This window comes from Argiope bruennichi, chromosome 3 (genome assembly GCF_947563725.1).
Source record: "Argiope bruennichi chromosome 3, qqArgBrue1.1, whole genome shotgun sequence".
NCBI classification, from domain to species: domain Eukaryota; kingdom Metazoa; phylum Arthropoda; class Arachnida; order Araneae; family Araneidae; genus Argiope; species Argiope bruennichi.
Window position 1 is genome coordinate 37663974 of NC_079153.1, and position 26675 is coordinate 37690648.

General features: G+C 27.8%; 1 long non-coding RNA gene across 2 annotated transcripts in view; it reads left to right on the top strand.

The window, feature by feature from the left end:
* Positions 1 to 26675, top strand: part of LOC129963581 (uncharacterized) — a 195965-nt gene that overhangs the window by 23786 nt on the left and 145504 nt on the right. The window contains exon 4 of one of the 2 annotated variants that reach the window (XR_008783992.1): positions 1004 to 1487. The exons of the other annotated variant lie outside the window; for it this stretch is intronic. This is a non-coding gene — a long non-coding RNA (uncharacterized LOC129963581). The remainder of the gene's footprint in view (positions 1 to 1003; positions 1488 to 26675) is intronic. 2 annotated transcript variants of the gene reach the window in all.

Consider the following 26675-nt stretch of genomic DNA (forward strand, 5'->3'; position numbering starts at 1 on the left):
AGTTATTTACCAATTGATTGCGCTTACTTCTAATGAAGTATATTTTATACATCACTAAATTGCGTTTGTATTCACGAAGTTAAATCTTAGTTGTTAATTATATCAAGTCCAGAAAGATCTCTGAGATTTATTTCAAAATCACTTTGTCTTAAATTGATAAAATGAAAGAATTAAAAAATATATATATTATCCGCTTCATATTTTATTTTACGCTGTTATAAAGATAGAATTTTGTAATCGCTTGCTCATATCCTTATGCCCTGAATTCTGAAGCTATATGCAATTATTTGTCCTGGTGACAATCAATATTTTCAGACTTTCTATATCAATTAATCGTTTGGTTTTAATTAATTTTAACGATTAATCGATACAATAATCATTATCATATCATATCTCTCACATTCAGAATATATTCACATTAGATGATATCTGGTTGTGAATTTGATAAAAACTAGTTACAAGATTCCATAATAATTATAATAATTAAGTATGAAACATACTATTTGATTGTAAAAAGTTATTAAAATAAAAACAATTTTTATTAGAAATAAAAAGAAAAAGCTCTTAAACATTCTTTAAGAATGAAAATATATTTTGAATATCAGTGATTAAAAATTTCTTTAATTTATAGTATTTATATCAGCACCTATAGCTTTTTTTTTTGTCTCTACTTATTTGATAGCGAGAAAAAAAAATTACATTTTGTATTTTGGCACATTAATAAAAAGAACTATTTATCAAAAATATTTATTATTGTTATTGCTGTTGTTGTATATCTCTGAAGAAGTTAGGAATTTAACTATTACATTGCAAAGACATAAATTCTACAGTATATAGCTAAATAAATAAATAATAATTTAAAAAAAGATGAGAAAAGAAAAGAAAAGAAAGAAAAAGAATTTAGTGATAAACTTTTTTTCTTTTCGTCTTGTCAAAATCACCATTTCAATTATATTTATCACTTTTCCTTCCAATAATAATCATTACATATCTTCCATTACAGTTTTCACTTAAATTTACAAGATGTCATGAAAAAAAAAGTTAGCCAGATGAAAATTTGAGAAATTGTTGGATGAGCAAATATGCAGCTGGGACGATATTTTGTGACCAAGTACAACGAAGTTCACGGGGAAGGGCAGGTGTCTCCATAATAGAACGTAATTGAGGTTGACTCTTTAATGATAGGACCGTGACAAGTGTTAAGACAATTTTGCAATTACTGTCCGCGTCATTCTTGTTGGTGGCGTCCAGAACAACATTTTGCTGTGTGATTGCTTCGTCTCTCCGGGCAGCTGTATAATTCGATTCTTTTGCATGAAATGGCCTGTTTTATGCAATGCACTAAAGTCATCGGCTGTCATTTGATTCCAAAACAAGGGAATGAAAAATATAAAAATCTAATTTGAAGGATTGGAAAGCCTTTAAAATGATTTCTTGTCTTGCTTGTTCTTGTCTTGTGTTGCTGAAGTTTGAAAGGACTGTGGAAGGTAAGCAGTGCATTGAGTTATCAGGAAGCTTTTATTTATCAAGAAAATGTAGAAGAAAAAAATATAGAGCAATTGCATTTTATTTATTCTTCTAATAAATTTATACATTTTTATTTAAAATTCTATATCCATTCCCTGAAAAATTAGTTATATCCGTGTAATAATGTATTTTTACTGCTGATTCAATTTTCCAATTCTAATTATTTTAAATTTATAAATGATTTTTTAAACTAGTAAAATATTTACTAAATATTTTAATGAATTTTCACTTACTTTCACTTTTTATCGAAACAAAACTTTAAAGTTAGAATAGCAAGAGTTATAAAATGAATTCTATTCATTTTATTATTTAATTAAACTTAACTTTCAGTTTTTCAGCTTAAGAAGTCGAAGACCATTTTTTCTTTTCTTTTTCTGAATTTAAATTCCCCTGATTTTTTTTTAAAAAATTAAAATAATATCGATTATTGAAATTTACTGTCACTTAAAATGAGCGATTATCTGTATAATGTACAGATTATAACTGAAATCAAACAAATTATGGGATGCAGTGTTCATATTGGTTGTCAGTTGCATTACTTAAAAACAAGATAGAAACTGTAAAAAAATAATATATATGAATATTGTTGTTTTTTTCATCCATGAAGTAAACTTTTCCTTTAATGTAAGGGTTCTTAATTTACTTCTTGTGATCTCTGTTTAGTAAATTCATATTCCTCAGAATTTGATTCAAAAATATTTTCCGTCATTCCAAATGAATTATACGCAAATGTATTTTAACCTAAAAGTTAATTTTTTAAAAAAAACGAAGCTACGCTTATTACAGCAACGTCATTAAATTAGTTTAAATATTTTAAGTTTAATAGCAGCTTTTTTTAATTCTGCAGGAAGCGATATATCTTTACGGACTACCATAATTTTTCTACACAATACCACATGGTTCAAATTTTACAGTTTGGAAACTCTATTTAGTATATACATTTATGCTTAGAATGGTTATAATTAATTTAAAAAAATTCTTTTGTTTCTTTAAAAGCGTGATTATTGCCACTTTGAACTATGATATATTTTAATTCATAATGAGAAAATATTAATAAACTCAAAAAAATATTGTTACTTTATTATGTAATTTAAAAATTTTCTTAAAAGCAGTTTCAGGAGCTCCAGTTTTAGGTTAACAATCTTCCGCAACCGTGACTACTTTTTTTTTTTACGCCTTTTTCTTTATAAAAAAACCCGTAAAATTATTGCATTTTTTTTTTCAACTTGATTTTTCAAGTATGTCCACATTGACAAAAATTTAATATACTAACATGTTAAACGGCCCTGATTCGGGATAAGTTGCCTAAAATTTCTGGTTTAGTTTTTTATTTCAAAGTTTTGTTATTTTATTTTTATGCTGCAGTTTTGGTCGCCTTTGAAATTTTAATCTTCATTTTTTTTTTTACTGGGTGCAGTAGCAATTTTTCTTCCAATTTATCAATACGATTTGATCATAAGGACTTTTGTAACAACTATAATTTACTTGCATGATTTATCCGCTTTTATATTTTGTAGGATAGCAATAACTAATGCTTGTGTATGATTTTATTGCCAACTAAGATGATTAAATAATATTCAGTATGATCTGCGAGTAAAAAAGATAGTTCTAGTATAATTTCTTGATAAAAAAAATCAGAGATAAAAAAGGACCCACCACCGTAATGGTATAAAAATCTAGTTCGCGATTCATACACCGAATTAAGCGTCATAAATATTTGACGGACAAACACAATTAGAAAAGGAGGCTTCTCTTAATGGTATAAGAGTAGAGCTATCGCGAGAACCCATTTGACGTTTGATTGGTAGATTATCGTCGCGTGCTGGGGATACATTCTGGTAGGTGATTTGTCCTTGAAACCACCGCGCCCACTGACCATGTGATCAGATAATTGTCCACCGTTAAAAGAAAAAAAGATAATAATAATAAGTAAATATTTGCGAGCTCTATCTATTGTGTTGGGTGCCATTTCTCTGACGGTAAGTGAAAGACCATGCAATTGAAATTCCGCTCACGTTTACATTTGTTTAAATATCCAACGTGTCCCGGTTCTCTTTGATTGAAGAGATTTGATATAAATAATGCGACTTCCTGGACAGTTAGTGCCGTGGTAGTTTGTCTTCCTCCTCTCCAGCTGCCTTGATGGCTTTGCATGCCGTTACACATACAAGTGTTTTTTAACAATAGCAACTGTTTTCGGACACTATCTGACACCCTGAACTGACAATTATTTTAGAAAGTTCTCAGTGTTTCAGTTGTCAAATTTGCCAAAACAAAATAAGGGACCAGTATTATTTAGAATGCTCTTTTTTTTAATGAAGTCTTTGTACATATATATGAAATATAAGCTATGCCTTAGGGATATCTCAATTCTGTTTTACAAGTATAGTTCTTGTCTTGGCTTTACAGAAAAGCTGTGATTTAAAAATAAAGAACAAATAGACAAAGTAATTAATAACGATGAGATTAAATTAAAATTTGATCTGTATCTGATTTCACAGAATTGGTGCTGATGGAATATGTGCTTAAAATAATTCATCGCTCATTAATTATTAATAATAATCAATCAAATGATGATTAAACTAAATTGAAATTTGATCTGAATCTGATTTCACAAGGTTGATACTGATGAAATACGTGCTTGAAATAATTCACAATTAGAGTTGATATATTTATTTACTCTAACTAATTATTATTATAGTAAACAATCAAATAAAGTGTTGTTCCATTTATTCATTTAAACATTCCACATAAATAATAGTTTTCCCTGTAGCATTTTTTTGTTGCTGTTGTTATTTCAATGGTTTCATTGAAGACACTAATCATTTACTAATCATTTATCATTATAATTTTTTATGACAAATAAAATGACAACTTTCACCTCCATTATCATTTCTTTCAGTTACATAACGATTGTCAAGGATAATTTCCTAGAAATTTGAGGTAAATCTATAAATATTTTGACAATAATCTTAGATCATACAACTTTTAATGACACCTTATTTTTTTTCCCGGATTGCTTAAAACATATTTTCTGAGACACTCTAAAGAGATCTATCAAAAATTTTGACAATTATCCCCATTAACTCTTGTAATCGCGATCGAACTACAAACAGTGGAAATCGCGTAAGCATGAAATCCATTAAATAGCCGTTTGACGTGTGCCTTACTTAACACGAGGAAAGGTATCTTACACCGACTACCGTGATAAGATTTCGGTAGCTGATTAGTAATCTTTTTGGTTAAGGTAAGTGCTTTAAATACGCTTTTTAAAATTAACCTTGACAACGATCAGATAATGGAGTAAGCCTATTATAAAAGCTTTCTCCACTGGCATTTAATCGCTTAATGCTTTTGTTTTGGTTAACCGAATCTTTAAATGATGATAGATGTATGAAAGAAATAAAAACTGATTGAAAGGAAACCGCTTTCTTGTTTCGAAATTCTTACGTAGTTCTTTATTTCATTCCTCGTTTCATGATATTAAGGAAATGTGAATTTGATTTTATTGGTCAGTTTTCTTATTTAATGAGACAGCACAAAAAACTGTAGCGAAGCATTCGTATGTTTAATTTAATGAATTATTTATGATGAAAAAGTAACCTCACTAAGAGCTTTCCAAACTTTAAAAAGTTGCTACTTGTAAAACCAACTTGCAGCAACCCATTTCATCCAGTGCACGTTGCTTTTTCCAGAAATGAACAGCATGTGTTCTTTTCCAAAAGGTGTTATAGACCAAACTTCCGAGACGAAAAAAAAAAAAAATATTGTTAAATATAATTCTACGAACATTGTTACTAATGTGGAAGTGATAAAGATTTTAAATCCATATCACATTTTCCTAAATTATGGGAAGATACAAATATATTCATGATCTTGTCACGACCTATTAAAAATGGATTCTTAACTCACATGTTGGAACTTCTAGACTTAAAACATCATTTAGTGATACTTGTTAATATGTTATATCTAATATTAAAAATTATTATGCCAACGATGTGAAGCAAAAATGTCTATAAATATCTTTTTTTATATATAATTTTGTAGAAATAAAGAATGAAAAGCAGGATATAAAAATAAAATAAAATAAATGATCCTTGAACTTTGCTATTAATAAAACAACAAGCATATGATATTTGCATTGGGCGTGTATATATAAAACCATGACTTGGTTCTTCATTGGAAAAGTAAACGATTTTATATGAGTAATAATAATTTTTCCCATAATATTTTCTCAGTAGTACTTTAATCATTGCTTTTAAGGCTCTAGATAATAATGTTTGTAATATTCAATTATATTTTTAAGAAATTTATTTATAAAAAAATCTGTAAATTTTAATTGTATCTTCCATTTAACATTACCAATTTTCTCTCTCTTTATCTTTTTTGCCAATTCCTTTGACTTCAGCTTATTAAAGCTTTCTTTCTATATATTTTCAAATTAAATAAATAAAAAAAATATCTATTTTAAATATGTATTTTTAACTTTTTTTAGTCGACAATTATGTTTTTTAATCAATTTCAGTGATTTTTTAATCCGTTAAACGGTTTAAATTTTTATTGAAATCTAACATTGCATTTCAAGGAAGAAGTTGTTAAAAGACTTTAACACTTTCAATTACGGTAAAAGAAATTTCTTTTAAATAGATAAAGGATCGATTACATATCATTTTTCTCATTCAACGATGTAATAACTTCTATTTACAGAAAATTGAGTTTTCATAATTTTAATACACTTTTGCTTAAAAATTTATATTTTTTTAGATAGCTGTGAGTCGATAATTGGTATTAATTAATATTAACAAGCATTCTTTATATATTTTTATACAGACCTATATAGATTATAATATACATTGAACATGAGAAAGAAAGAAGTTCTAAGCGTTTCTAAAGGTCAGGAATTGAGGATGCATGTATATCTCTCAAGTATGATGTCTTAATTTATCAATAAAACATTTTCATCATTATCTATAGGATCATGATGTCTATGGCCTCGAAAAAAATCAAAATATATTTCTGTCACGAAAGCCATGCATTTTCTATGAGGGATCACGAAAGCGAGACTTAAAGAAATATTTATTATTTTTTATCGGGATTATCAGCGAGGGGGTAGGGGGCGATTCTTTTCACAAAATTATTCCCGAAACTAAATTTTTTTACCATCAAAAATGTACCATCAGATTTGAAATATGCCTTATTGCAGCCAAAGGGTAGCTTTTAAAATTAAGGTGGAAATGAATAAATATATCTAAGTTTAGGATTTTGATTCCTAAACATATTATATAAAAACAATTTAAAGATAGATAAAGTAATAAATTTGAGGCACTTAGCATTTGTCTAAGAGGCCCGAGGGATTTGTTATAAATTAATAATGTCCGATTACTAGTATTTAGTAATGCCTTATTCTTTCAAACTATTTCATTGAGCTAATGACATTCCTGGTTAATTTTTTTCAAACTTTTCACTCGCTTGATAACTATTCAAAATTTAAGTGCTATTGATTTTGGATTCCATGACTTCTCCCCAATTTAGCAACACACCAATTGCAGTTCTTTACTACATTTTCAAAACAATTTAATAAAGCCGACAAATCATTAATAAGGAATCAATGCCCCATCGCACTGACTGAAGACACCCTAGCAATAGTTTAATCAATAATAGCTACTAGATCTTCTTTCATAACCACAAAATGTTGAAAGAACGTGATAAATAAATATCGAGAAGTAACAGCAGCGTTGTAAAATTACCCCCACGCCTATCACTTTTCGACGGCAGATCACTCTGTCCACCCTCTATCACCTTGGCCCCGTTTTCTCCCGATACCCGTGGAAGAATAATAACTTGCTGATCACCCCCCCCCCCTCCCTGCCCGTCTTTTCTGGAGAGACGCATGAAAAAGCAATTTTTGACAAATGATGCAATGGCGCTGCGGTGGGCGGCCAAATGGGCGAATTTGTTGGACGTCACGCGCTTAAAGTGGATCATGAGGGTACACTGTGTAAGTGCGCCTCTTTTGTACTGCCTTCGGCACCAGGTAAGCATTAGAAGTCGAAAAGGTACATATATCCCTCCGAACACTGTCCCCCCCCCTCTCGCTCCCCGTTTCTTTCTTCAAAAACCTCCCTTTCTCCCTATTAAGGGGAGTAGGAGAAAGGGATCATTTCGCAATTGTAGAAAATAAAACTTTATGTCAATATAGTGCAGAAATGGACATTAGAGGTAAAAATTTCATAAATTTTATAAAAATATCTGGGGAAACGTAGAAGCGTTTTATTGTTTTTATTTTTAATCAAATGACAAAAAATAACACTCGTATGTATTTTTTAAAATTACACTTTAAAATGTTTTTTTTATTTTAATTATTTCTACTTGTGGGTGAAAGGTTTAAAAAGAAACAACCAGATTTTAAAATTTAAATGTTATAGTTTTTTTTTTTCAGAAGAATGAAAGTAGGTTTTATTTTTTACGTTTTATTTTTTTCTTTCTTAAGTTTTTTTAATTCCTTCCATCTATCGATGCGACTATATGGATGATATTTGTCCTTTTTTAAATTTGTTGTAGAAGCTAATACTATCCCAATAATTGTCACACTATCCTTGCACATCATAAGTCTGTCGCAATAGTCGGTTTACTATCCCAACAGACTATAAAGTTTATTCCATTAGTTGTACACTATTCCAATAGACTATTATAAGGCTATCCAAATTGTAGTTTTACTATCCCAACAGACCTCCAAATTGTAGTTTTACTATCCCAACAGACCTCCAAATTGTAGTTTTACTATCCCAACAGACCATAAGGCTATTCAATAGTCGCTTTACTATCCTAACAGGTCCCACAGGGAGACACTTCGTAATTGAGGATGGAAAGCTTCCGGCATGGTGGTTGGCTCTTGTCACCCCTGTGGGTACATGAAAAGGTAGGGGTCTGTCTCCTCCCATCGATGACGGGACGTACTTCCTTAAGGAAGGATTGTACCGTGGCCGGTGATGGCCCTTAGGACTCAACCATAGTTCCCGCCAATGTTGCTGTTGCGGCGGTCCGATCATTCAAGTTTTTACGTGTGCCATCCTGTTCCCTCAGATCTTAAGTTTACCCCAATAGTCGTTTTACTAATTCAACAGACCATAATACAACATACCAATAGTAGCTATATTATCCCTGCAGATCATAAGGTTTTCCTAATAGTCGCTATACTATCCCAACAGATCATAAGACTATCCAAATTGTAGTTTGGAGATCAAGTTGTTCGTATGTGCTCTTACTTTTTCCTCATTTTTTTTTCTCTAAATTTCATGAGCATTGCCACTCAGTTTATTCTTTCTTACCCTTTTCAAATTCATTTCGTAATTAGTTGATATTGCTACTGATCCTCTCTCTAAATAATTTTTATGTACGATTTAAATTCTTAAAATGTAAATAAGAGACTGAAAAAATATTTTATGAAGTCATTTTTTAAAAAAAAAACTTTGCTAAATTAAAAAAATACATATATTAAATTAGGTTTGTAGATAGGGGTGGGGACTACCACTTTAATCAGTACTTTCAACTTATATAATAACTATTTGGAGACAACCCCCACGTTTTGACTGAGGGACTATAATTCATAACAATGTATGTCAGTTCTATATTGGAGGGGGAGGACATATATATACCTACCGCCAGGATTCTCGTGCCACCAAATGTTTCCTAATCGGCGATACACTAGCGGGTGGAGCTCTGAGCGTGTCCAGTTTTCCTCCCCCTCTCCCCTCCCTAATAATACCTGTCGCCCTCTGACCTTTTAGCACCCCCTGATGATCGTGCGTTGCACCCTGGGTGGGGTTGGCGAAACGATATTTCGCTTCCCTAAAATTTTAATCTATTAAATTTTGGGCGCGGTTCCCTGCGGCGCCTTTTTGAAACCTACAGTTAAACTGCATTAAAGGTGGTGATGACTGTACGTACGTTATATATTTTTCACAAATAAAAATGACTGCGAATAGAATAATGGCACAGATGAATTCCGTAGAGACCTTAATTTGTAACAGACACTTTTCACGTAATTCAAAGGATACTTTACGTTTGGAAAGAAATATTATGTATCTTCTCACCTAATGCCTCATTTAGATCATTTTACAACTGTTAATTATACATCATGCAATATATGCTTACTACTAAATATTTTAATGATATAATCTTATAAAGTGCCACTCCGTGTATATCTTATTTACAGAATTAGACTGAAAGTAAATTCTTTCTTAAAATAAGTTTTCTTTTCCTGCTATTTTTATAAATTTTATTTTTGAAAAGAGAATACTCCTAATAATAATAACATTTATCTTGTCCTATAAACGATGGCGTTAAAAATTTATTTTTTTAAATTTTCTCAAGTATTATAAACAATGGTGTTGAATATATTGACAGTTGAAAAGGACACAGCTCATAAATGAGTTCATCAATTAGGAAACATTATGCCCTACTCTCAAGGTTGCCTACTTAATTTTTAAAAATATGAAGACCTCTCGGTCTTTGAGACTTCTGGTTTTAAGTTATTTAAAAAAAAAATCACATCTGTTCAATGTGTATTGAGTATATTTATTCTTATAAATTTTTTCTATATTTTTTCACTTTTTCAGAAAAGTAAAACTTAATTGCCCTTAATAAAACTTTGAATATAATTAAAATCCACGAAATTAAAAGTTTTTATATTTTTTAATAAATAAACAAATAAAATAGAGTAAATAAAGAGTAAAATTTAGTACCGATGATAATGAGCGAAATAAACGTATTCTCCTTTATAAAGCTTCGAACAAAAACTCAGATAATTACTATAAATGAAAGACAACTCGAAGAAGTTTTGATTTTTTCCCACTTTTATGCTAAAAATTAAATTGCCATAAAAGTTGTTTTCAAAGCCATTTTCATTATTCATTATAGTTTTACTTTATTGATATTTGAATGAATTCATTTCCCAAACCAATCTCAAACTTTGAACTACTATAAGAAAGGTGTAATCTATTCATCTTCATTTTATATATTTAAAAAATTAACATATCTTTTGTTTTAACTTCCTCAATGATTAAATATTGTTAATTCTTAAGCATACATATGTTTCAATAATTCATACTAATATTTTTTTTAAATATAGCATTAGTGCACCATAAGAGAAAATGATAACTGTTAGTAGTTATATCTGTACTTTAAATGCTATTTAAATATAAGATTCTTGATATATTGCTTTGAAATTATACTATTTAACCAAGAATAATAAATAAAAGAGAGTTTTACTATTCCTGTCTTCTTGTTGAATTTTAAGCTTAAAAGTTTGATTATTTTAAATTTAAAAAATGTATACGTTTTTGATATAAAGATTGAATTTACGTTAATTACGCTAAACTTACAGAAAAAATAATTTTAATAAAGTGAGTGATCACTTCTAATTTAAAAATTCTGAGATCTTTTGCATGACATAAGTCTTCATCTAGGCATCATTTTATAAATTATTCATATCTTTACGAAACACAAAAGAAAATAAAAAGCAAAGAAAGAAATCACTGCAAAGTTTCACGATGTGCCGATAGATGTCGCTGCAGAAATAAGGGAACGGTAAGGCAGTCGAATCGATACTGAAATTGTCACGCACGTATCTACTCCATCCCCCCCCCCCAATAAATAAAACAATTTTTAAGGGGGGATTTTTTTTCCCCTTCCTCCTCCTCCCGGTGGTGCGTTTTTCTCTAAATTTCAGCAACTGTAGGACTGATTTTTTAAAAAGATATTTATTTACTTAAGAATGGACAAATTCGAAATATTATTATCATAGAAATATGATAATAAAATTCTAAAAGTAATAATAATTAAATTATATTTGAAACATATTGAGACATTTATATTCCAAGAAATTTCCCGTGGAACAAATTTTATAAAACATTTTTATTGATTGAATTTCTGCAATATTATGTAGAATCTTGTTACTTCAATAATAACATTATTTAATAACGTAATTTGCTGTTTATTTATTGGCATTAATTTGTCTTATAATGTGCTCTTGAAAACAAGCTTTCATTTGGGTTTTGCATTCAATAAAGTAATTAATAACATTCATTTGGGAGAAAGGGCCTCAGAAATTTATAAATAAAATTATAATATTTCTTTGTTGATTAAAAGATTATCAGCCTTGAAAGAAAGTAGATGAATGAAAATAATAATAATAATAATAAACTACTTTTAAGAGATAGGTTAAATTTTTTTGAAAATTATTTTACTATAAAAGCCATATTTAATTTGATATATCCCCAAAAGTATTATATTTATTATTACAAAGCTAACCCTTTTTTTTTTTCAATCTTATTCAATAATTAAAAAGAATAAATATTCGGAAGTAATATTCATATGATATTAGTTTTATTCATTACAAATAAAATTTTTGGCAACTACTTAGTCATCTTATTACAAAAAATGAAATTCTTATTTCATACACCGTTATATACACTTCTAAAAAGTGTTGCTTTTAAATTTTTATAGCATATCATTGAATTTTATTATCAATTAATCTATATGGCGCACATTATTATCAATTAATCTATATGGCTATATGGCGCACATTATTATCAATTAATCTATATGGCTATATGGCACACATAATCTATTTGCCTTTTTGGTTTTATTATCATGTGAAACATGATGTTTTGGTTTGAGGTTTTTGAAGCGATTTGAAGGCAACAAATTGTTGAAGACACAAAATGTGTAGGCAACAAATTGGCGATTTATTCCTTTTTTTTTATATTTTTTTTTAGTGTTTATTGAAAACTGTATTTTTTAAACATATACGCGCTCACATATATTTGTGCTCACACACGCACGCTCATTAAAAAAAAGAAACACGTAGAGTTAATTTAATTACATTTCTCTTAACATTGTTATTCTGTATAAAGTGCAAAGTAATACTTTCACCGTTATTCATTATTATTTTTTGTTTTTTTTTTTTTGTTACAGTCAGTATTCTAGTAGAACACATATATTGTGCAATATCCTATGATATTTAAGAATGCTCGCAATATTTTATAATATCGCACGATATTGGTCTACCAGTGTAGCTGGAAAGTTTGTCAATTTTGAACATATTTGATGGATTCTCCCTTCAAAAACTTTATACAATGGCTATATAAATAAAAAAAAAACTTTCTTTATTAAACATTAATGTGCCAAAAATTTAAACCAATTTTTATATATTTCTCGACTTCTAAATCAATAAAATATTCGATTTCGAATAGGCTGAATTAAAGAAATATTAATGCATATTTACTGACCTTGAAGAGTTTTCACATTTCCTTTACTATATGACAGAAAAAAAAAAGAATTGTGTTTTGATAAATATGTGCATATCATTTATGGTTTGCAGCATTTTGTAATGCAGTCTTTTAAAAAAAACCTTCAAAAGGTTCAAAAACCTGAGAACACCTGTTTGTTCTCTTATTTTTCCCGCCTTACCGTTGGACAAAGAGCTTTTAGTAAGCCCTTCTTCAGCATCCTGTATCCCAAATCTGGAACAAATAACTAAATTATAAAAAAACATCATCTAATAACCCTTGCTATAAAGCGAAAAAAGTTGATTTATAAGTGAAAAAAAAAATCGCTTTTCACGATTTTGCCCGCAGCCACGGTCACGAGATTCGGTTGAAAAACGCTACGCCTCAAATGTACGAACTTAGCACTCATTATTGCGTAATTTCCCCCCTCCTAACTTTTTATACACAGAGTAACCATAGTGCTGCTCATCTCCTAGATAATCCATGTATTTTGCTAAACCCTCCCCGGTGTTTCATTCTGCTGGATCGTGGTCATTACAAGGGATCCCTCGACTAATGCTCTAAGAATACACACACAAAAAAAAAAAAAAAAAAAAAAAAAAAACTGAACCGAAAGGAAATCATTTAGGTCATATGTCTGCTCTTTGAACAAGGCTTCTATTGTTCAAGTCCAGACGTTCGGTTATGTAAGCGAAGACATTTCTTTGCTTTGCTGCTTTTTATATATATTCTTACACTGGTAGCGTTTTGTACACGGGCATCTCTTAGATAGCTGGAAAGGCAAAGAGCGTTAGTTCTTTGAATTGTATTTCCTTAAAGTGAACAGCCTCCAAGATCCGCCTTGTGCTCTAACTTAATTTGAAACCAGTTATTTTTCAATTATGTAAACAAAAGCCTGTTTATTTTAATTCAATTAGAATCGGAATACAACTTAGGGATCTATTACCATTTTCTTATTAATTTTAATATAGTTCTCTTTCATCGTAATATTAATTATCGTGATTTTTGAATATTTTATAATATTTTGAACGAAAATTTTATTACCCAAAACCCAAAACAAAACAAAAAAAAAACTGATTGGTTCCTCTTAACTATAGATTAACAAAAAAAAAAAAAAAAAAAAAAGAGTTGATTAAGTAACAGCGCCATAATAACCATTAAAAGCACAATAGTTGCTCAGACTTAAGAGTCAAGATAAATTCTTGGAATCTGCAAAATCTGCAATAAAATCTAATTTGTAAATTATAAAGCATATTGAACAATGCTTACAGAGAGTAAATAAGAAATTTTGTTAAAACATGATATCGGCAATGTAGATCTGCTATAGCTTTTGAAAATGTTTTTTTGGAATAATTTCCTAATGGTATTAATAAATTCTCAGGTGAAGTATATCATTGCACTGCTCAGATTTAATTTTAGAATTAATCAAACTTCTTGATGGAGAAAAATCTTAAAATATCGTACATTTAAATGTTAGACAACATGCGTAGTTGTTTTTAAATCATATGACTATGTTTGTGTCATACGAACTAACTTCATTTACCTTAGTCATGGATTGAATTTTTTTTATAGTTTATTAATGTGCCGATCGTTCTTAAACTGAAAATCCAATCCAATTTTTTTTATTATACGTACTAACTTCATTTTTTTAGTCATGGGTTGAATATTTTTTTATAGTTTATTAATGTGTCGATCATTCTTAAATTGAAAATCCAATCCAACTAATTTGTGTTATACGTACTAACTTCATTTACTTAAGTCATGGGTTGAATGTTTTTTTATAGTTTATTAATGTGCCGATCATTCTTAAACTGAAAATTCAATCCAATTTTTTGTGTTGTACTTACTAACTTCATTTACTTTAGTCATGGGTTGAATATTTTTTTATAGTTTACTAGCCGCCTTAGGCGACCAGCCGGTTCGCCAATCATAATGTTCGTTAAAATTTTAATTAAATATTTTATGTAATTCCTACTTTAATAGCTTCTTTATCAAAATATTTTAAAAACTTCAAATTTTGATAGTTATATAATTCACTCATAATATTATAAAGGTCTTCAGTCATAGTGTAATATGTATCTCTCTAATTTTCTGTTAGCTCCTGTAGGATCTATGCTTTAAATTAAAGTAGAAATGATTAATCTGCAGTTAATAAAATAATATTTTTTACTGAAACAAAGCATTTTTTTTATAATATGATTACTGAAAACAGAGTCACTGAGCATTTAAACTTTATGGGCACTAAAGAATATCTTTCTTAATTCATGTAATAGCTCAAGAATTTGTCAACAAAATTTTCTCAGATTCATCATAAGCAGATCAATTAATTAACAATATTTAATTTTAAATGCATCAAACACTAAAAAAATAAACAGAAAACTAACTTCATTTACTTTATGATTTTTTAATGTGCCCATCATTCTTAATCTTGAAACTCATCCAATTGTTAACATCATACGAATTAACTTCATTTACTTTAGTCATGGATTGGATATTTTTTTTATAGTTTATTAATATGCCGATCATTCTTAAACTGAAAATCCAATCCAATTTTTTGTGTTATATGTACTAACTTCATTTACTTTAGTCATGGATTAAATGTTTTTATAATTTATAAATATGCCGACCATTCTTAACCTTGAAATCCAATTAAATTACCATGCAATTTTCTAGTAACTTTACTTCGGAACTGCACTAATTTCATTTCAACTTCTAAAAAGTTCATGCATTTTCCTTTTTCCATTGTTTACTTTATCTCTTATCAAATTTATTCCATAATAAATAATTTTTATAAATAAGAAATATAATTTGCAAAGCATTATAAAAGAATTAATAGTAATACACAAAATAATTCAATTTGCATAAAAGACCACTTTTTTTAAATGAGTATTTAAATAATATTCGGCATTGCAGCAATTATATATTAAATTAAACTTCTTTTCGAATAAACTTGTAAAAATGTCTAGTCTTCCTTTATGCCATTTGAAAACAGCATTGTCTTGAAAGCGTCGGAATTCTCGTGACAAAAAAATAATACCACCTTTGCCAGATATGAATTTTCATTTTCTCGTCCAGAAAACAAAGAAACAATTGAATCAAATAATTGTTTACACATGCGATGAATTCCCACGATTCATACCATTTAACTCCCAAGGAAATGAAGGGGCTTAAAGAAAATTAAAACGGGCTTCCAGAGATTTGTTTAGACATGAAATATAGCTGATGCGCAGGAGCCAGACTTGCTCATTTTTGATGAGATTTTACAAATAATGAAAGTTGCCGACTTCATTTTCTACTCGTATTCGGCTATCTTACCTTCCTTTCTTCTCCTTCTTTTTTCTCTCTTCTTCTTTCTTCTTCTTCTTCTTCTTCTTTTTTTTTTTTTTTTCTAATGTTTGTTCTCTCGACGTTTTCTTAAGACGAAAAATTGGATTTTGTTTTCATTTCTTCCCCTCTCTTTTTTTATATAGATTTTTTTTATTATTTCTCTCCCAATCTTAGTTCAGGTACCTTGTATTCTTCTCTCCTGGAGCATTTATTTAGAGAGTATTCCACCTTCATTCTTTCTCTTTCTCTCTTTTAGCTCATTCTCTTTTCAAATTCTTGCTCCTCCCCTTCGGCAAGCGGATGTTTCCTTTATCTCCGATGGAAACATGCAAAGAAGGAGCAGCAGCAGCAGCAGAACGCATCACTATAAAATGGATTACTTCTGCGTGCGCTGCGCGTTAATTGATTCATTACATCCTGGTGGTCATTTCAGGATCACTGGAATAAAAGGAGGATCAACGCTTTAAATGGAACAAAGAATTTCAGAAGCAAGGAATATGCGGATTTCAAAATAAGATTTAGGATTGCTGGAGATTTTTTTAAAAGGATGTGCTATTGTTGAATTAAAAATAATTTTTTTTGTTGGGTTGAGATAATTAATATGTTTTCAGGAAACAATGCATTTCGTACATATTTATTTGCTTCATTTGGAATGAAGAAGTTATTAAAATAATTTATCCTGTGAAAAAGGATTAATGGAATTAAAAGTGTTAATTTCAAGAGCGCCTTGGTAATTATGGTTAGCTGTTAAAGGTATAAAAAATAGATAGAAAGTTAAATAAATTATATTTTTTGTACACATTACTGATTTGTGATTTTTTCAGCTCTAGATTTTTTATGAGAAAAAATCCACAGGAAAAAATTAAATAGAAAACATGATTGCATAAAATCACAAAATAATTTACTAATTTACTTGATAGATAAATTTTGGTTTTGTTTGATTCCAAACTTAGGAAAATCAAAGTATTATGATTTCGGAGTTTAATTTACTTTTTTACTTTCTAATTTTTCCGTATGTAAATCATTAATGATTTCATTGCCCGCTCTTTTTTTAAAAAAAAAGTTCTATAGTGACTTACTAAAAAAAACATATCGTATTATATTATCTTTATTTTCATTTTTAATTTTACTCAACTTTAATGAAATTTATGTCCGAAAAGAATATATCATCCTCAGAAATAATTTTTTTAAGTGAAACCATATTTTGCCTTTGCCAATAGAATCCCTAACTTTATAATTAAACTCTATTTATTTTTTATATCAGTAATAGTGATTATTTTATTTCAAACATCATAATCCTCTAATGTTTGAGTTAATTTTTTTTAAAATAAAAGAAAAATAACAATTATAATCAGTTTGACATATTGTAACATTGAAATATGGCATTTTTTATTCGCAGCAAAATTAGAAAAGTATAGAAATATTTAATATAATAATAATAATAATGAATCATAAAATTTTAGTAATTAATCATTCGAAGTAGTTGATGTTTTGTAGTTGAAAAAAAATACTGAAACACTATAATAAATTAACAGCCGTGCCATTACAATTGAAACGGAACAAAAAACTTAACAAAACTTCTTTAAAATGTATAAAACGTTATTATTTGCGCAGTTTCTCTGTTTTAGGATTTGAAATAATTTATCCGTAAATAAATTTACTCTACAAGTCACTTTAATTTTTTTTTTTCATTATTTAGGGATATTGTATAAAAAGCACAATGAATTAACTTAGAAATTCGTAATATTAATAAGCAGGTAATATACTCAATGCACTAAAAACTCTATAGAGGTAACATTCTATTATTGCAATTTTTTAGGTTTAATTTCCGTTGTTCGATGCTTGTATAAAGATATATTCCCTTCTGGTAATTTAATATTCGTTAGAAAGTTTATTTTTTAAATTAATTTTTTGATTAATTTATTTTTATTTAATTCAAGTATTACAATTTTTTAAAGTTAACATTCCTTGTTTGAATACATCGTGAACAAGGAACAACATCAAAAGAAATTATTTCCCGTGTTTTGACTTTGATTTTGCTCATTGTGAAATATGATATCTGAAATAATTATTTTTTACCCTAACATCATTCCGAGAAATTGTTTCCTATGAATGATCTTGGATTTCTCGTTTTCTATAATCTAATTGAAAATCTTCTTCACAGTGTCAAATTTTATTTGAAATGAAATGAAAATTCGGAATTTCTATTATTCAGACTAGAAAATAAGTATGGGAAATAAAGTACGAAAAATGACATTACTTTCACTTGTTTTATTTATTAAGTTAAAGAAGTCAAACTTCATTTTATTTATTCTTCGATATGTGACATTTAAAGATTTTATGGAATTGGTCATATTTCAAGGCAGTATGGAATATCTATTCTGTAAGCGAATCTAATCATATTGAATGATAAGTGTATGCATGCTTTTTTTATCTATTAAATATGAATAGGAAAGATTTTTCTTTTCTTTTTTTTTCTTTTGTAAAAATGATTTGCAGTTTGCCAAGAAATGGAGTAAACAGAAAAGAAATATACAGAAGGAAAATGAAAGGAATGAAAAAAATTGTTTAGAACTTTCCTACAAAATCAAAAACAAAAAAAGAATGGACCTGTGCTGAGGTACTTTTTGTTAACTGGCAAATTACATTGGGTTATTGAATTGCGCACAAATGCACTATCCATAAAAGTTATTGAAAATTAATACTTATGCATAAATGTATCGTTAGCAATATGAAGAAAACATACGTAAAATGATTTTTAAGGTAGATAACTACATCAAAAAGTCGATTTTTTGCGAAATTATGAATTTTTTAAATTTAATATTGTTAATGTTTGAGTAGATTTCTTTATAAAATCATTAAAATTTTGTTGCTAAATTTATTTTTTAGGAAGTTAAACTTTTATTTATATTTGCCTTTTCGTATGTTTTAATGCTATTTTACGTCATTAGATGCTATTTTCTCAAATTCTAATCTTTGATAGAATTTTCTTACGAAAAGCCTCATAAATTAAAATCCGATGAAAATTTTTTGTTCAAATTTAGTATAATAATTTTTCAATATACTTTGCAGCTCCTGAACTGGAGCATATGTAATCTATTTTAATGCTTCACAATGTGAAAAAAATGGAAAAAATTGTGTTATTTATCAATTGAACCTCAATATTTAAAGAATGGAAAGAAATACGGCTTATTTTTTACTTCGGAAACTAGATAATATACTTCTTAAGGTATACGCACAATTTTAAGCTCATCATTTGATAGACCTTTAAAATAGAAAGTTTTTGCTTTATGCTTTCTTGCAGCCAAAAAAAAAAAAAAACTTTTTTTTTTTTAACTTTTGCCACTTAATTGGTATATATTGGTTTAATTGATGTTTTAACAATAATTTTTAATTCAAAAATATAACTACTTTCGAACCGTTTTCAAAAAAATTACCACGAACATAGTCACATTCTTTAAAGAAACAGATATTTTATATTTTTACGCAGAATTCTATAAAATATTTGTATTTCTTGAGTAGCTTATATATGTTATGTGAAGAAATAGGTTCAGTCCAGCACTGCATGACAGAATGTGTCGAACTCCAAGAAATTATAAGAAAACTCATTATAGATAGTAATTTTAACACAATGATACAATACCCTGGAAATTTAAAAATATTAAAAAAAAATGACGGAAAATATTTCTAGCCTTTTACCAACAGTTTGAAGATTCCTTGACTTTTGTTGGCCGTTGTTTTCTTATGCAAAAATGTGGATAGTTAATGAGCATAACAGCCAGTCACCATAAACCCCCGCTTATACGACTTAGTTCTGTGGTAACAGGGTGACTGGCTGTAATTTTAAAAAAAAGCTTATATCTCATAGAATCCTGTAAAGCCTATAATAGCTCATAGAAATTATTAATTTTTTCATCCATCTAAATCAAACACTGCAATGGCATATTGAATTGCACAAAAATTCCTTGTTTGTAAACTCATTTAAAATTTTTATACCTGTACGTAAATATATTTCACAGATCTAGAAATAGAAAGAAGTCATACTAAAATAATGTTTTAAGAAGCAAACGTTTCATATTTTTACTAAAAACGACATGCATTCTATAAAATATTAGAATTTCTCTGACAGCTTATATGCGTTACAGAAAGGTGCAAAGCTTATAATAGCTCAGAGAGATTATTATTGCATTTTTTTCCTCTCCTTCTAAATCACAAAAATTTCTCTTGATGTCCTCATATCCACGAAAAGCATTCTTGATGGCGCCATTTAATCTCCCATGCTCTTCTCTAAAAAGTTATGTTTTATTCATCCGAGCTCAAAATGGCTCAAAATATTGAAAAATGTATAATAAACATCCTGTCGAAACTTCCTCCAGAGGAAGCATCATCACAGACGTTTGGCATTTCCTTCCTGTGTTATGAGACAGAACCTTAAGTGGCCACCACAAACCAGTAATTTGCTGCATTGCCTTCCTCGGGGGCTCGTGGTCTTAAGTATTAGCGTACATAATATATTTATTATGCAACCACATTTTTCTTGATATTTTTTAAAAATAAATTGTTAGATTTTTTTTTATCCAGTGTAACTTAAATATTAAGACATTAGGCCAATAATGCGAGTCGTTTTTTCTATGTGTGCTTATAAAGTGTGCATTTTGTTTGGGGGGGGGGTAAAGTTGGGGGGGGGTAAAGATTTTTTTTTTTGTGAGTGTGTCATTTGAAGAATGAGTTATGGAGTAGTGTAGATCATATTTATTTTTCTTATATTAGCTGTGTCTTTTTTAATGGAAATGCGAAAAAAGGTTGTCACTTATGAAGACTCACAGTAGACGGCCTTTTGATTTTCAATAAGTATTTTTATCGAATTTTCAGCATTAATTAATTTATTCATTTATTTTACTTGGATACATATTAAGCTGATTAGAATTCAGTTTCAAAAATGATAATTTAGAGTTTACTAGATTTTAATGAAATGTTATTGACTAGTTTGCTTAATGCTAATGCTTGATAATTAAATAAGTTTATTATTGAATTTTTTAAACTTAAATAATAAATCAATCTATTTGTGTGAAAATGAATATTTTTATATATATAAATGCATAGATTTTTTGTGTGTGTGTGTGTGTGTGTGTGATCTGTGTGAAGTTTTGTAGACGCGCGATTCAAGATAACCGAAAAATCGATGTCAATTTTTCAAAGAACACAGAGTAATTAAAAATTAAGAAAGTTTTTATCTTTTTCAGCTGCAGCTTTCAAAAAAATTTTATTCCTCAAAAATGATTTTTGTACTATATTAAAATTTCAAACATTATCTTTTTAATGATACTAATTTCATTTCAATGCAAATTTTTTCTAATTTTAATATATTTTGAAAGTTAAATTTGATACTCAATCTATAACAATGTTTTTATTGTTATGATGAAATTTAAACTAATCTCATTGTTTCACTAAATCATTCAATCAAATTTCTTTGTCTTTGTTAAAACTAAGATAAGAAATTGCTTTCTTAAAACGTGAACTCCGAATGTCGGAAGAATTTTACTTCCGCTTTTATTTCGTTGTATGTACACTGTTTAATTAAGACGAGCAATAATTTGGCACGTAGATTGATTCCCTTAAATTCATGATTTTCAGTCTTATCAAATATTTTATTACATATGTTTCAAATATTACATATATATTTGCAATATTGTACATAATAATGCACATATATATATATATATATATATATATATATATATATATATATATATATATATATATATATATATATATATATATATATATATATATATATATATATATATATATATTCAAATTTTAAATACATATATTTCAAAATAATAGTCTAAAAGCCAGTCAATATTATTGGTGAATTAATAGATTAAATGTTAGGTTGGGTAGTTTTCTTAGCAATTAATTAGTTATTTCAAAAAATACCAGGAAAACAAATATATATATATATATATTTCGACAATGGTTTATAAAAAAAACATTTTACATTATAAATTTTAGGATTATTTTTTATGATTAAAACCAACCATTTATACATTTAAAAATAATAAAATTTATATATTAAAAATGAAGTAGGGATTAGCTAATTTAAAAATATGTAGGTGTTGACCTTGAAATAAATTCTTTATAGTGTCTATCATTAACAAATGTATCTTTGCATGAAGCAAGGAAAAAAATTGATTGAAAAATTGCAATTAATTACATCATTGTTTTTTTACAATCATTTTATATCCCGTCCCTTGTTTCTTTAAGTGCCAGTTTCAGGTGTTGAGAGCAATTATCGGTTATTTATCGATAAGTTTTAATCAAAGAGAAAAGCAGAATAATGAAAACATTAATATTCATAATAATAGGAGAACATTACGAAAGCAAACTTCTACTGTATAATTATTAAACTTCGTGGCTTTTAATTTTGCTAGACTTTCATCTCGGTAACGTTTTAATGTAAGGCTGTTATTTATTTTGGGCATGAAGTTACTCATAGTTCATTCTCTCACTTTCTTTGTACGTAAAATAATTAAACCTTTGATGATCATTTAAACGGAGTTTTAGGCTTTCACTGCTTTTACCTTTGACGCCATTCGGTTGAAATTAATGATTTCTTTAACACTGTTTCTTACTTTCTGCTCCGAGTCTGGCATTATAATTAACGTTTTTATTCTTTTATAAAAACGTACGGTTGCAAGGCAAGTCCCCCCCCCCTCTTCTTCTTCTTTTGTTTTGTTTTGTTTAATCTTATTACCAAGTGTATATGTATGAAATAAACTCATTAAAATGATAAAAAATAAATATCATTCAAAAGTATTTGTAATTAAATTCGTTTTTAAATTATCTAAATATCTAAAAAGCATCTAAATGTTAAAATATCTGTTGTTAAATGCCTGACAGAAAGGAAAAAAAACATTTAAAATATAATTTCAAGAGATTTTATTTAAGTATAAAATCCATTCTCGTAATCTTTTACATTTTTCAATGCAATTTAATGTAATCTTTTAACGTTTGTGCATTTAAAAGGCCATTTGGCTGATTTAAATTCATATTATCGATTTGGTTTCAAATTTTTATGAATGCGATTTACCTCGATTGTTATAGAAAAAAGTAAAAAATTATCATTTTAAGGTCCCCCATAAATCGGTTCATTGAATTAATATTTTTGGTAGTATTTAAAAATATTTTTTAGTGCTTGTAATGGATATTTTAAACAATTATTTATATCTTCTGATTTTTTTTTTTTTGACTTACATGATTTTGAAACCAATCTAACAATGTTTAAATAGAAATATATACTTTTAACTTTAGCCGGGACTATTTAATTCCATTCAACTTGAAACTTCTATTCAACTTTTCAATCCATTTCAATTTTAAAAATATGTTAACAATAATTTTAAACGTAGATAATATATTAGATATACTTGTTAACCCACAAACAAGGATAGAAAATAAACTTTAATTGGTTTTAAACATGCAGTTGGAAACGAACTACAATTTCATGGATTTTGAATTTTAGTTTCTTATAATTTGGTGTTCAAAAAAAAATCAAACGCAACCTCTTGAATTACAAATTCTTTATGACACATTAATTATTTTTTATAAATATAACATTAGATTTTTTTTTAAATATTGCTTTGAAAAAAACCACTGTATCAAAACATGCTATCTAGAAATTGTCTTTTAAATGTATAATTACATTCAAATAATATTACGCAAAAATAATATTTAGTTACCTATAGCAATTGACTAATTCAATAATTATATTAATACCATTAATTTAATCTTATCAACCGACTTTCAAAACTACATCTTATCTAATGGGTTAGCTATGGCGGATAAATTTGACGATATCGACCCAATTCGCGAGTTTGGGCGACTGGTGACCATTATTGACATATTTAAACGTCATGACATGAATTACCAAAAGAAATAAAAATTGATAAAATTAGCATCAGTATCGTGACTCTTTTTTAACCCGTAGAGAAAATACAAAGAAATAGGGTTACTGATATTTTTCACGAAAATGGAGGTTAGTGAGGAATAAGTAGCCACTAACGATTTATTTCAGAGTCTTAAACTTTCACATGAAATAAAAATCGGCGAAATCGTCTCTGCAGTTGGGACTGTGCGAGTGATTCTTTGATTTTTTATGGGTATTTTATTCAGGTATTTCATATCCAAAGCTCTCTGGATGAACTTTTTTTCTGCTTTTCTGTTCTTAAATCCAACAGAAATGCGCACCGCCAACATTATAATTTTTTCAAAATCTATATACTTTAACTTCTTTAAATTTCGTCTCATGGTTTAAGAAATTCAAGTTAAATATTTATTGGGATAACACGTTTAATTTAGGATACAAGACGTTCCTATGATAAGATTCTTTAGATTGGTTTACATACGTAATTAGTTTCACTGAATAAAACTAAATTTATTATTATAATCAACTGATTCCTTTTACTATTGATTCAATAAAAGATCATGATGTGATAGGAATTATTCCTGTTTGAATTGCTCATTTATATAAATCAACTAGGAAGCTTTAACTTTATTAGGTAAAATGTACCTTATTTTGATCGAATTGCTGTCAGGCGTATGGAGGCCTCATCTCTTTGAATTACTATATAATTTGCGTTGTTACTTCTTCTAAATAAAATTACATGAAACGTAATTTTAAAACTGAATTGAAAGGATTTAATTCGATTATATTTGATTCGGTAACGAAATCGAATTAGTCGTAAGCCAGATTTCTCACATTAATGCAGTCTGAGAGATTAATCCAATACAAGAGCATCGAGGCGGAACAGGTATCATCCGTTTATTCAAATTAACTTTAAAACGTCAAAGGCCGTCGCTAAGTTACTTTGTAAAGGTTGCCAATATACAGTAAACAAATAATATCATGGATTTACAAATAAAATAGAAAATAAAAATAATTTTTAAAGGCTATACTTTTATTAGTGGGTTTTTATTCGATTACTACTTTAAAATATTAATTAGCATAAAATGCTTAGCGGCGATATAACGTTATTAATCTGAAAAGACTTATTTTAAAATGTTATTTATTTCCTGGAAGATGCACCCGTCGATAGGCTGTTATTCTGTTAACATCTTAGATTCAACTGTCATAGATTAATTAATGAAATTTGTAGTAGAAAATTTCATGCACGGAATGCTTAAGTTATAAAGGAACAGTATTGTTAATTGTACACTTTAGATACAAATACAGTTTTATTTCCTTGCAATAGAGTCTTTTTTACTCATAATGTTCACGAACATTCAAATAAAAACTAATCACTAAAACCAATTTAAAACAAATAGAAATCCACTAACAAAAAAGAAATATAATGTTAAATACAAAATAAAAATAGCGTTGAAAGAAGATATTAGTAACTTCCAGCTAAAGTGGAATAACTATAACTTTCCTCCAACTCATTTTCCAAATCAAGTAAAAATATTATGAATCAGCATAAATATAAAATAATAAAAATTGCAGCTCATTAGTCTTTGCTACAAATAAAGCATAAAAAAATTGCAAATAAAATGTGAAGCTTGCGATCTCGTAACTAAATTTACTCATGTTTAGTTTTATTTGCTCATCGATTAATCAGTTAATTTAAACATTTAAAAAACTGTCTCAGTTGCTAGATGCTAAAACAGAAACTGTGATTTCGCATCTGATAATGATTTAGACAGAAAAGGGGGGATTATTTTGACCTTTGTCCAGCGTTACAGATGACAGTGGAAGATTATTTATTCTGATATTCATTTATAGTAATTAATATATTATCTTCTTTGAGCCCACCAAGAGCTTTCATAAAGCCTTGAGAAAAAAGCCGTTAATTTGTAATTAAATCTGTATGTAATAAACATCATAAACTTAATTATAAATAAAAATCATTTCTTGCATGTTTCTTCCAAAATCTAAGGAGTGTAATTTTATTAATTAGTTTTTATTGCATTGTTATTATAACAAAAATTAACATGAAATGGAAAAATATGTCAAATGAATGTAAAGTATGTAATTTAAAATGTAATTCATTTATAATAACATTTTAATATAATTTCAATAGTTAACAAAGTACATGTTATCGAGTTTAAATACTTATTTCTTTTTACAAAGTATATATCTTCAATTTGATTTTAAATTATATTTAAATTTTTAAGTTCACAGTTGAAGCTTAATTTTTAAGAATCTGAATGAATTTCTAATTTTTTTAAATGATTTTCTAGAATAATAATGAGCTTTGACTGTACATTTACAAAGATATAATGAGAAAAAAATCCATAAAAATGAAATGAATAAGATATATAGTGATTTCTTTTATAAATATTGCAATCGGGTTATCAAATCAGTCATAAGTTAACATAATTTAGTATCATTTAGTAAATTATTCATTAAAAAAATACTCAACTAGAAATTTTGTTTCAATTGAGTTTGATTTTCTTTTCTTTTCTTTCATTTTCTGCATTACGACAAATTTATTTACTACATTTATCTAAATACAACTTTATGGTTTTCTATTC